Genomic DNA, 12,111 nt, shown 5'->3' with positions numbered 1-12,111 from the left:
TTGTTTCAAACCTCTAGGCTGCTTGCTCATCCTGCTGCTGTGAAGGACAATTTTCTGGCTGTCACAGGTGTTAGAGGATTGTTGCGTACCCTCGAGCAGTCTAGAAGAAGCTCTTTGGACATGGGCTACACACCAACAGGATGCTGCTACTGAAATAATAAGGAGTCATTGTTTCGATCAGGTTTGTCATCTCATCTGATAGAGCATCAGGTCCATTGTGGTAACATTCATAGTCGAGCGGGCCCGAAGCACTGAGCCACAAGCACGTAACATGGTGATAAAATACAGTAACTGGGCAAAGTTCCTCCTGATACTAGAGCGGGCAGTTTCAGGTCAGTTACCAGCTGCTCCTCTAGTTCTCATGCATTTAGCTTAATCACCATGTCTACTGATATTTCAAGAATGCATGCATCGAAGCTACATGTTTATGTGCGCCGATGTAATTATTGTATTCTTACAGAAATAGTTAGAAAATATTTGCTGTCTTGCAGAGAATTATGTGAGAAGATTGATACCGCACTCACATCTCTCATATGAAGGTATCGCCAGCAGCAGCTTTGCTTAGCATAAAGACTGCAACTTTTTTGCCCACACATAGGTTTTATACAGATTAAACAAACAGAGAAAACATATTAATTTGAGAGCTTTAAAGGTGCTGGTAGGCAGATTTTCTTAGCTTTTTAATCACAGCCACACTAGCTGTTTCCCATATTTATTAATCATAAATACGTTTAGCTGACAGGCAGCAGGCAGTACGTTATATTCAAAGAATAAGTGAATATAACGTCAAATGTCAAAGTATTTCTACAACAAGCTACAACATCATATGACCATAATTATATTGTAACATGCTTCTTGGTAGTCATTTATGGATGTGATGGTTGTGATGGATGGGTCAGGGGTAATATCACTCTCACACCTATGGCAGAGGAACAAGATTCGACACCAGACATGATTACAGAGGTTGTCTGTCTCGTACACATACTTCTAATCAAAGCACTCCCCCATTTCCAGGGTCGTCTCAAAAGACTGTCTCTTAGAAAAGCTGCGCTTAAGAGAGTGGTTGAGCCAAAATGACTGTACCCCCATTCTCTGTCAGCTCCATTTGCTGTTGAGAAATGTGCGCCCTGCCTGATTGCTGTCAGAAAAAAAACAAGGTCCTGAGTCAATATATTTTTACAGCATGCTTTTAATTCTGCAACACATTGAGACTGAGCGTATGCTTTAGGAATTAAGGTATTTAAAATGTATGTAGACCATATTTGAAGCCACTTATCCTTCTAAAAGGACGAGAAGCACCTGGGTACTCAACCCCAAGAATAGACTAAACTCTTTGAGGATGAGGCAACTCAGATTCAACAGATGGATAGCTTCTCTTCCCACAGCATTCAAAGCAGATGGTGCGGCAACATCAACTCAGGGACTTTAACTTCAGCTCAGGTGGAAAACCTTTTAAAATTTCAGACATAACCACACTTTGATGTTTAGAGTTGAATTCCTATTTTTTATGATGCTCTAGTCAGAAGACTAATGGCTTGGGCCAACAGGGTACACAAGATCAGCCAGCTGTGGGTGGTAAAACTGGAAGATCAATGGATTTTAACATTTATATGGTTCCTGTTAATTATACCCTGATCTTGATGGAGATTTTGTTGGCACAGTCATAACAAGAGTTGTTTATGTCTGCGGTGAAGGGCCATTATACAAGCCCTGGTTGGAGATCTATCCCTTTTTAATTATCTCTCCATTTGTAAAGTCCTGGTCACATAACCACTGCATCATGCTGTCAGCTGTACTGTTGAACTCTATGAGGATGGAGCAAGGTTAATTATATTGTTATTGAAAGGTTGTAATATAAAGAATTAAATCTTGTGTGGAGGTAAAATAAAACGAAACAAGGGCCATGAGACTTTCACCTGCACAGAATTAAATAATCTTGAATACCTGTAAGATTGTTTTATGCAAAATTATAATAAATTGCACTTTTGATATGAATTCGTATTATCCATCTTGTTTTATACTGTCATTTTCAGGGCATGGCACATATCCAAGACACAATATCTTCATACTGCCGGTGCACAAAGGCTTTGCTGGAGGTTTCAGTAGCCTGTGTGCACAGACTCTTAGATGTGTGGTCAGACATGCTGCTTCTGGTGCTTTTAGTTTGTCCCTCATGAAGTAATGCTGCCAGAATGCTGCCAGAGGTTTTTTGTGTTGTTTTTTTCTCTGTGGGACTATAACTGTGTCTCCCTCTCTCAGCATTCTAATCAAAGCACTGAGGTTGAGTAGGATTTGTCCTTTTTGAAAGATAAAAGTTGTGTTTGATAGGCACGTTGCAGTTGCCCATCACTTTTCCGGAATCCCTTAATGAGATTTGATTTGGTAGTCGACAGCTACAATCAAAACCCAGACTTTTCTTGCAAGAATAAATTAAATCTTTGTCACATGAATAGCCAATTAAATCTGGGTGATCAAAATACTAAATTATCTTGGTAGCTGGGCAGAAATTAGATCTGATTTCCCTTCTGATTTCTGAAAAAAATATTACAAAAGAGCATTTACCAATCGTGCTGAGAGATGATGCTTGAGTAAAACTAAGAACTCCCCTGTCAGTAGCACGTCGCACAGTATGGTGCTAAATGCCTCTGACTGAGTTCATTAAAACCATTTAAGCCTTAATTATCAGAACAAAAAAAATCAGTAAGTTTATTGAGACTAAAGTCATTGTGCAGTTTGATTGTGCTACTTTGCTTTTACCACCGTGTATATATCATGCATTATTGTGTTAAATAGATGTTAAACAATGACTGAACTAAAACACACTTTTACAACAGACATTTTGGCTCACCATCATTAATTAGTTACATCTGTGCCCTTCTTGTTATAAAAAGTCAAACTTTCTAATTAAACTGCTACCTATGTTAATTATATTTATTGTTATATATAGATATAAATGTGCATGATACAAATGATCCAACATGCACATCCGTATAATTGTTATCTTTACTATTTAAGTAGATTTTTTAAATATAGTTCTTATTTATGAGTATCTTCTTATAATCTTATGAATTGCTGTAACAAATTCCCCAGTGTGGGATATTAAAGTCTATCTTATTTTATCTTACTTATACACAGACATAAAGTTAAAAGTGCAAATATTTCACCTACAGTACAGTCCAATTTCACAAAGTGATCACATTTTATGGAGAGTTTTAGTTACTTAAGTACTGGGATTTCTTACAGTCGGAAATCATTTTATCCCAACACCAGTAACAACAACTTTTTGAACTGTTCATAGGAAAAGCTGCTAAAAGTGGCCAACACGCGACAACAAACCAACAACACTAATGAAACAAGTGTAACATGATTACAGCATGTTGCATCATGTTATACCTCCTAACCAGACCTTTCAGATCTGTGATTTCATTAGCTGCCTCTATCACTTGCCTCCATTATCAAACTGTGACTTTATTATTCATGACAGTTACAGGCCATCAGCTCTTCCAGAGGCCTGTGAATGCTGTTGCAGTTCCTGCAGTGATACAATGTATATTTCATTTCCTCTCTTGTAGTGGTGTTGGTGTGTCACCCCAACTAAATAAGAATACATGTATATTTTAAATAGCAGACTTTAAATGCTTGCTTTTTCTTTGAACCCAATCCTGTTGCAACAACTGTTGCCTTGTTCTTTTGAAGAACTCTGAGAGGTTATGTACTACACTTTTCTTTTGAGGGCACAATGGACACCTTCACTTGCCACTCTTCTGTCATGTCTGGTCTGAAATTACAAACAAGGTAGTAATAATAGCCAGAGTTTCCTGTTGTTCACCTGTCTCCCCTGGGGATAGCAGTGTAACTGTGCAGCAATCTACTATACCAGGTCTCTACAGTGTCTCTCTATCATGGCCTGTGTGGCAGCACCGCTTTTCTGTAGCACAGATTGAGTTCAAGCCCTCTGACTACAAGCAAAGACTTGGGCCATCTCTTTATATTTCTCTCTGAAATGAGAAGTGTGTGTGATTGACAGGGTGTTAATAGTAAATGGATCAAACCAGAGATGTTGTCTGTTCAGAGTAAAAAGGAACCATCCACTTTACCCGTGCATATCCCGACAGCAAAAACACATCTACTCTTTGGCCTTCAAACCCATGCTCATAATTCACACTGCTGTGGCAGTGGTCCTCATCATCTGGTGCAGGTAAAGAGTGTCAGAGATCAAGGTATTTAATGAAGGTTATATACACAGATGGGCAGCAACACACTACAATTTCAGGTATCATTTGAATGTTTCTAATACAACATTAGCTGTCAGTAGCATTAGTATCATTGAATCACAGTAGTGTGAGCAAAAGATGTGGAAGTACACTAACTATTTATAGTATATGCTCATGAATTAAGACCAAGTGGCAACGTAGCTGAGAAATGACGCCAATGCGGAACTGCTAAAAACTCTAATTCCTCGAGCGATCGCTTATTTTTGGTTTCAAGACACTGCATTGATTAAGACCCATCCTACACTCCTAAACTGAACAATTATTGATTGAGACCACATGTTTCCTTAAAACAATTAATTAACAAAATTAGACCTCAGGCCATGCTCAGTGTACGACTGTGATTAGCTAAACATTCAGATGGAATAAAATAAAAAAAACCCTGTCACTGTAGTTACCAGTTTATGCACAGTCACTTCTAACAGAATAATAACCTTGATAAACCAGAAACAGTAGTTACACACGGTATATTCTCACATACGTGAGAGCATGGGGCCTAAAGAGCTTTGAATATACAGTGCTTGTATTAAACCTAAGTCATACTGTGGAAATTGACAATTACTGAAACCAGTGGTTGTTTGTCGATTATGATCCAGAAAAACAGTTTTATTTTCTAATACTTACATAACTTGTATTTTTTTGTCATTTCTCTTTTTTTATATCAGCACAGGTTTCCTATTATGTTGCTTCTTAGTATTTTTCTTGAATGGCAGTGATCAGAAATAGTGACAGGTGGGGTCAACTAAAATTTTCAGCATCAATATGTATATTTGTTAAAGACCAGTATCAGAGTATAACGTCTTTTATGCATTCCTCACAAACAAAGTCTCTATTTAAGGACTGTAACGACCCCCCTTACACATATATTTATGCCCATAATTGTTGCAGTACAGTCAGCATGCCTCTGCAAGTGCAAGTGAATGCTCATATTATGTGTGAAGAGATTTGACACCAACTTTCAACACAGGGGACCTAATGTGTGACTGACAAAGATCACAAAGTTACTCAGATAAATGAAACTGGCAACGATTCAGGATCCATGTGTGAAAGCGGTTTAAGATTACAGCCTCAAAAAAAAAAAAACACCATCAACGTCGTGAAAAATTGTGCCCACCAGTACTTCACCCTGAGGAGACACTGGTGCTGTCACACCTCACAGCAAGATTTATCGGCAGCTCTGTGAGAGGGTGTATGATTTCCTCACACCTCTCTCCTGACTCAGGGGTCATTGACAGTGACTTATGCGAGAGGAGACAGAAGTGTCAGAGGGAAAATATGTGTGTCAGCTCACATCAGTTCTGTTTTGCTCCCATGAAACCTAATCACATCTGAAGCAGTGAGAAATCCCTGGCCGTGATGCTATGATACCTCCAAAACCTGCAGGGATAAACTTCCTGTATTTTATGTACTTCATATCCAAAAAAATACATTTAAATTGATGTTTTCTCAATTTAACATACAGGCGTGGACTACAGATCACCTCTGAAGGCATACAATAGATTTCTATATTTTTCTCAGGCATTGATCAACAGCTCTGACCTTAGATGCATCCACTACGGTGTTTAATAATCATCATTTGACAGTTCGCTCAGCCCTCGTCCCTCACTGCTGCTACACCTGTCAAGCTCTCCATTCTTGTGTGGCACACAATGCAATTTCCAGTGATCATAATAATAGCAGATTTATCACTCAAAATTCGAAGTCATTTTCACATTGGAACTTGATCTCAGTCAAACATAGAAATATTTTCTTATTTTGAGTTGTCAGTTATCAATTCTTCTGCATGAAATGATGTCTGCTATTAACATCTGAAGCTCGCTGGCTACTTGAGCTAACATTAGCTCCATGGGTTGGTTGAAAACTCCTTCGCCAGACGACTTTTCAGTGTTTCAAGCTGTTTTAATATGAGGTCCCTATGAAAGGAATTTTAAATGTGCACTTGATGGCTGCATACGTGATATCATGCTGAGGCTAAAGTGAGGGTTAAGCTGCATGTGCCAGGCAAAAAGTTATCATATCACTAGTTGATGATCCATATAAAAGAAAAAGAATAAAAGAAACAGCATGTTTCCAGTGTCCAGCTAGTTACTGTAGTCCTTATTGTAAGTATTATAGGAAAAATATAAGATGAGATCTGTTCACTCCAACCTATTTGCTTACATACTTAGAAAAGCAAGATAGAGATTACATTTATATTGTTTGTATTTACATGTTTGACAGGAAAAAGGCCTTTCTGGTGATGACTAACTGATGTATTCATACACATATGTTCATACTGCAGGCAAAAGTGGCCCAAATCCAATTTTTATTTTTTTATCAATGTAACTATTATTAACATTAACATAATTCAAGATATGAGTCACATGGAGTTCTCAGTTTAAGTTCATACAAATATGTTGTTTGCTGCTATGGTTTGACCACCCATCTGTTGTAGGCCCTGACAGGAATATTATTACTGCATGCAGTCATATCCAGTTTACCACTTTGTATGCCCATTTAAACATTAGCATTGTGGCTGTGCTCACCTTGTAGCACTGACTGCTGTCTGCAGAAGAGCTCTGCAGTGAACCTAAAATGCCATGTCTACACCTGTATTCCATTTTTACAAAAGCTTTTGTCGTTGGTGCTGCACAGCACGATAACCCGTTTGTGTTGACAAAGGGAAATGGTGGGGTACAATGTTTAGAGAAAACATGGCTCACATCAGGAAGGGGTAGGTTTCCTGACAACTGAGGCTGACTTGGGGTCGGATTCCACTGCCCTACACTGCCTTAGTTAAAAATGCACACATAACATGTGTGATGTTCATATTCACCGCCCTAACCACACTATAACAGGCAGTAATGATGTCATCTTTCAAGTTCTCTGTTCTGTCCTGAAGCTTGAACAGTGTCTACTACACTACATTTGAAACACATCGCTGTGGTCCCCTGTAAATGCATCCAGCACAAGCACAAGAGCTACCCAGACACTAGGCCAGAGATAAATCCTACTCATTTCCTGTGTTGACAGTCTGAGGCTGCTTCCTTGACTTGGTAAAATTAACGGTCCAGAACGTTATTTTCCCATCCAATATGCTGCCATCAATCATTCTGTGTGCCTTCATCACTTTCAAAAATTATGTGTCACTGTTTTCTACAAAGGCAAAGCAACAAATTTAGTCACCAAGCAAAGGAGTGATGATAAAATGCACATGTCTGAGGGTAAAATGAGTGGGAAGTAAAACTTCTGGATGACAAGTTTGAATTTCTGCAGGAATGAAGACGTACTGCACAGCAATCAGTTCTGGGTAGTTAGGACACTTTAATGAGACTGTCAGGAAGTTACTGAAAGATGAATGTAGTGCAAAAACAAACTTGCAGGTACTAACCTGCTGTGAGAGGTCACATCGACAGGTTTTGGTCTTTATCAACTCGGTGAAGTTGCTAAAAAAAATGTGAGAAATGTGTGCAGCTCAGAACAGTCTGTGATTTGCAAACTTACAGAGAAAAGACCTCAATGTTGACCTCACAAAACTGATAAAGCACTTGTAAAGAGAGCGCTATTCACCTACATCATCTGTTATATAAAATCTCACAGGCAAAGTATTCACAGTCGCCGAAGTCGTTTTGAAAAACAGAATCTTGGCAAAAGACTCCAAAAGCTGTTCATCTCTCAAAATACAGGCATAAAACTCAAATGAAATTCATTTTGGTTTTAGGCAGACACGAAGAAGCACATTTTACAAGCTTGATTCTGCACAATTTATTTTCATTGCCATGTGAGACAACAAATAAAATGGTTTTGTACGTGAAATATTAGCCAGAGCTGCAGTTTTATGGAACAAATCTGCATTTGAGGTCATAAAAGTATTTATCACTGAGTGATAACTAGCCTCGTGTAGCTTGATAGACAGAGGAGAAGGTATATCATAACTATAGGCTGTGACTACTCCTGCGTGAAGTATGGAGTTTCATTGCAGAGCGGGAAATTGCAAGTGCCAGGGAACAGAAGTGAATGACATCAAGGAGGATGGTATGGTAAGGGAGCATGTAAAGCGCATCCTCATTTCACTTCTAGGCTGATGCTCTTTCACTCCCTGATCACAGAACAGCAAGGGCTGATGGGAGAGCGGATGGGTGGGGGAATGTGATTTGAGGGCATCAAGAAGCGGAACTGACAGAGACGGATTCACTGTGGCCCAAGCATGGAATTGCTTTTCCTTTCCCCTGGAACTGAGTTGGAAGTGCCTGCGGCTGCAAACAATCTCTAAGCAGCAGCTTTCACAAAGCCCAAGAGCCAGAACCATGAAAGCTCAGAGGCAGGTGAGAAAACGCTGAACTATTTAGAACAAGCAAAAACAGGTGGTGAAGAATAACTAAAAGATAGCTCACGTCCCCAAAAACTGTTGCATCAACAAAAAAACATCCTAATTTCAACATACTACTAAGAGTTTCTTATACTACATTATGTGAAAAATGTGCATGTGTATACGTATAAGTAGATATATGCGTGGATTAGTGTCGCCGAGTCTGTGTGCACATAAATCACTGTGTTTGTTATGTTTATGTGTGTGTGAGAGCCACTGAAGGCGTGTGTGCTGTGTCAAAGTTGCACAGTTAATTATGCAGGTGTTACAGGGCTCCAGGAGAAAAGGAAGAAAGACAAGGGAGTGTTTCACTCTCTCAGTTTGACACAAGGATGAAAGTGCACTATTCAATTTACACCTTAACCTGAGAGAAGTTCATGTGGATTTGTTGGGCTTGAATGAGGCAAACTCAAACAAAAAAGAAAACCAATGTGTATTTGTAGGAATAGATGTATCATCAGTCACTGGCAACATTCTAAAGACAGTGAATTAACAATCCATCAATGCACTCCACGCCACAATGAGCCACAAGACAGTGATGTTACAATGAAAAACATCATTAGAATTATGCATTAGTTGAAAAATAAAGATGAATCTCATTTGAATTCAATACGACAAATAGCTTCTCTTAATGGCCCAAACTCTTAGTGTTAACATTTGTTCTAAGGGGATCAGACGAGAGCCCTGTTGTTTCACCTCTAATGGTGCATGTCTTTGAGGAGATGAGGCATTGTCAGGCTGAGATCCTTGTCCTCACACAACCCTCTGTTCATATTCAACTTAATCTTTTTTTCATCACCAACCCCACACACTGAAAACGTATAATCCTCATCTGGTCGCTGATGTTGTCAACCATCTTGACAAGGTAAAAGCAGGTTGGGGTGACAAATCAGCATATTAAGCCCCGGCCAGTCCAAACCACTGAACATGTCAGAGACTTTCACCCTGTCAACCCACATAGCTCCAAAGTGAGGCTGCGGACAGGCTTTCATGAGTGAGGGAGGTACATAGAGTATGATCCTGTGCCTCTGTTGTCTAACACGATTCACTGTGTTTGTGTAAAGGGAACCCTCCTCATTTTTCTGTGTGCATTTAATCTGCATCTGAAACAGCCCCATTGGTGAGGGCTATTACAGACAGCTGACAAGAGGAGAACTGAAACTGAGGAAAACTAGCAGTAAACACATTTGCACACATGTATTCCCTCTCTCATTGTTGTTGTTTGAACAGCTCAGGATTGTCCCCTTCCCACTGACATGGCATTTTCTTTATGAGTAAATCTACTGTGAGAGGACAAGACAAGAAGAACAGCCATCATCCAGGAGTGATGATAAAAGGATCACGTAACTAGTTATTCTTCCATCCATAATGCAAGCATGCATTTGGCCATTCATGGTAATTACAGCCCATTGTTGCCACTTTAGAGACACATGTCAAGCTCAATCCAATATGCAACATGGTTCAATGTTTTCCTGTTTTTCTACTCATTCCAGCAGATTAGCATCAAACACGCCGTTAGGAGTGCCACAGTGCATCCCTGGACTCTTTAAATAACCGCGCTTAAGCACAGAGTCGAAGTCCGGTTATTGTTCACACCTACAAGAGTGTGAGTTTCCTTGTCTGCTTTCGAGAGTGCACTCCGATCGCTTCTCACTATTCATCCACTCTGCAATCAAAATTCAAAGTGAAGCAGCAGCTCTTCAAACTAAAGTGACAACACAAAACAAGTACCTATTACACTGCCAATATGACTGATTTGTGCCATATCGCTGATGCGAAATTGGAGTGCTCTGCATTGCCGTTAAAGCCTGACGTGATGCGGTGACAGGTGCAAAGTAGGCTGGCTGTAACAGTATGTAGTGTGAGGGTGGCCTCCTCTGAGGATGTTGTTCTCTCCGCCGTGAGTGACACAACAACATCACAAACTTGTCTCCGCAAAGCATGTCATGACCCTGTCACTCCGGTCACACGGCAGAGCAGACAGCTGACAAGGGGGCAGGTAAGATCTCCACTCTGCAGACTCTCCAGCAGCTGTCAGAGACTCCCACTTCCACCAGTCTGACACAGAACAGGTGAAACGCAGCGGACAAAGTGGCTAAAAAGGGAAGAGGGGTGTGGGGGGGGATAAAGAGGAAGAGGATGCTTACAAAAAGGGAAACATATGATGGTGAGAAAGAAAACATGAAGAGGAATTTAAAAAAACAGAGGGGAAATTGCAAGAACAGGCGGTCAATTGTAGGGAAAACAGGGATGAATTATGAATTATTCTGTTGTTATCCTGTCTGACAGCTGTCTCCAAAGAAGGTATGCTTCCAGTACAGATGAGCAGCTTGACCTGTGGAATGAAATATTAAAGAGTTCATATCTGCATGCGTGTAGATCCAAGTGCCCGGACTACATGACACGACAGCATAATCCCCATTGTTCAGCGGTCCAGGCACAGCATTCATTGGAAAAGCCATGGGGAGAGATGAAGAGAAATAGCTCTTCCTTCCTTAATTGGGTTTGAAGGTTGTGAGAGACCAAACCATGACACTGACAGTTACTCTCTCTAGACAAGAGACAAGACTCTTAAACCCAGAGACCAATTTGTAGCCAAGTCAGTCAGTCTCACTGTCTCACTGACCTGCAGGAAGATGGGCAAAAGTAAAGGCAGCATGTCTCACAGGTGTAAGGGCAATCAGAGATAATGACCACCAATTTTCAGTAATGAGTAGGTGCTAAATTTGAAATTATATCACATATTATATATGTAATATACTCCCAGAAAACTCAGTTGCTTACAGTAGTACTTTAACGTTTTGGGAAAAATTCATGTTCAGTTCATTTTCAACTCTCTCACCTCACCTCAGCTCTGTGATTTGTAGGGTTTCCTGATGGACAGATGGTTTTCCTTGTTGCTATAAGTAACAAATAGCTAGCTCACTTAATCCTCCATGGTTTCAGAGTTCAGAGGGAGTGTTTGTGTTTACACCTCAGGCACAGGAGCTTTGTACCAGTGAGAGGAAGAAGTTTTCAGGCCCAGAGCAGGGGATGCTGGCGTGGAGCCACGCTGGACCAGAATCAGGTGAGTGGACAACATAACAGGGCGCAGCAGCCCTGTACATGCATCATGGCAGAGGTGTAAAGACTGAAGAGGAGACGAAGAAGAAGGAAAATAAAAGGAGAAAGAGACTTGTACTTCCTTGATGTTTGATGTTTGTTAGCAAAGTGGTAGACTTTTTGGTTTTGATCATAAGTAATGTAAATATAACAAATACACCTATACAACTGTCCATATTTATTACAGCAGTGTGTATGTTAACTGCACTTTAAAAATGTTGGGGCCCTTAAATGACAAAAAAATACCAATTCTTGTATCATATTGGTTTACCTTTTAATATGAAGTATTTTTTTTATTCATAAAATAAAACAGGAAAACTTTTTTTTTAAAGGGTAATTTTTACCTCCCTTTCTTTCTTTTTTTTTTTTTTTTTAGAAAAGTTTTAGTTT

Source organism: Larimichthys crocea, chromosome XIII, assembly GCF_000972845.2.
Source record: "Larimichthys crocea isolate SSNF chromosome XIII, L_crocea_2.0, whole genome shotgun sequence".
Classification (NCBI taxonomy): domain Eukaryota; kingdom Metazoa; phylum Chordata; class Actinopteri; family Sciaenidae; genus Larimichthys; species Larimichthys crocea.
Note: the sequence above shows the minus strand (reverse complement) of the source record.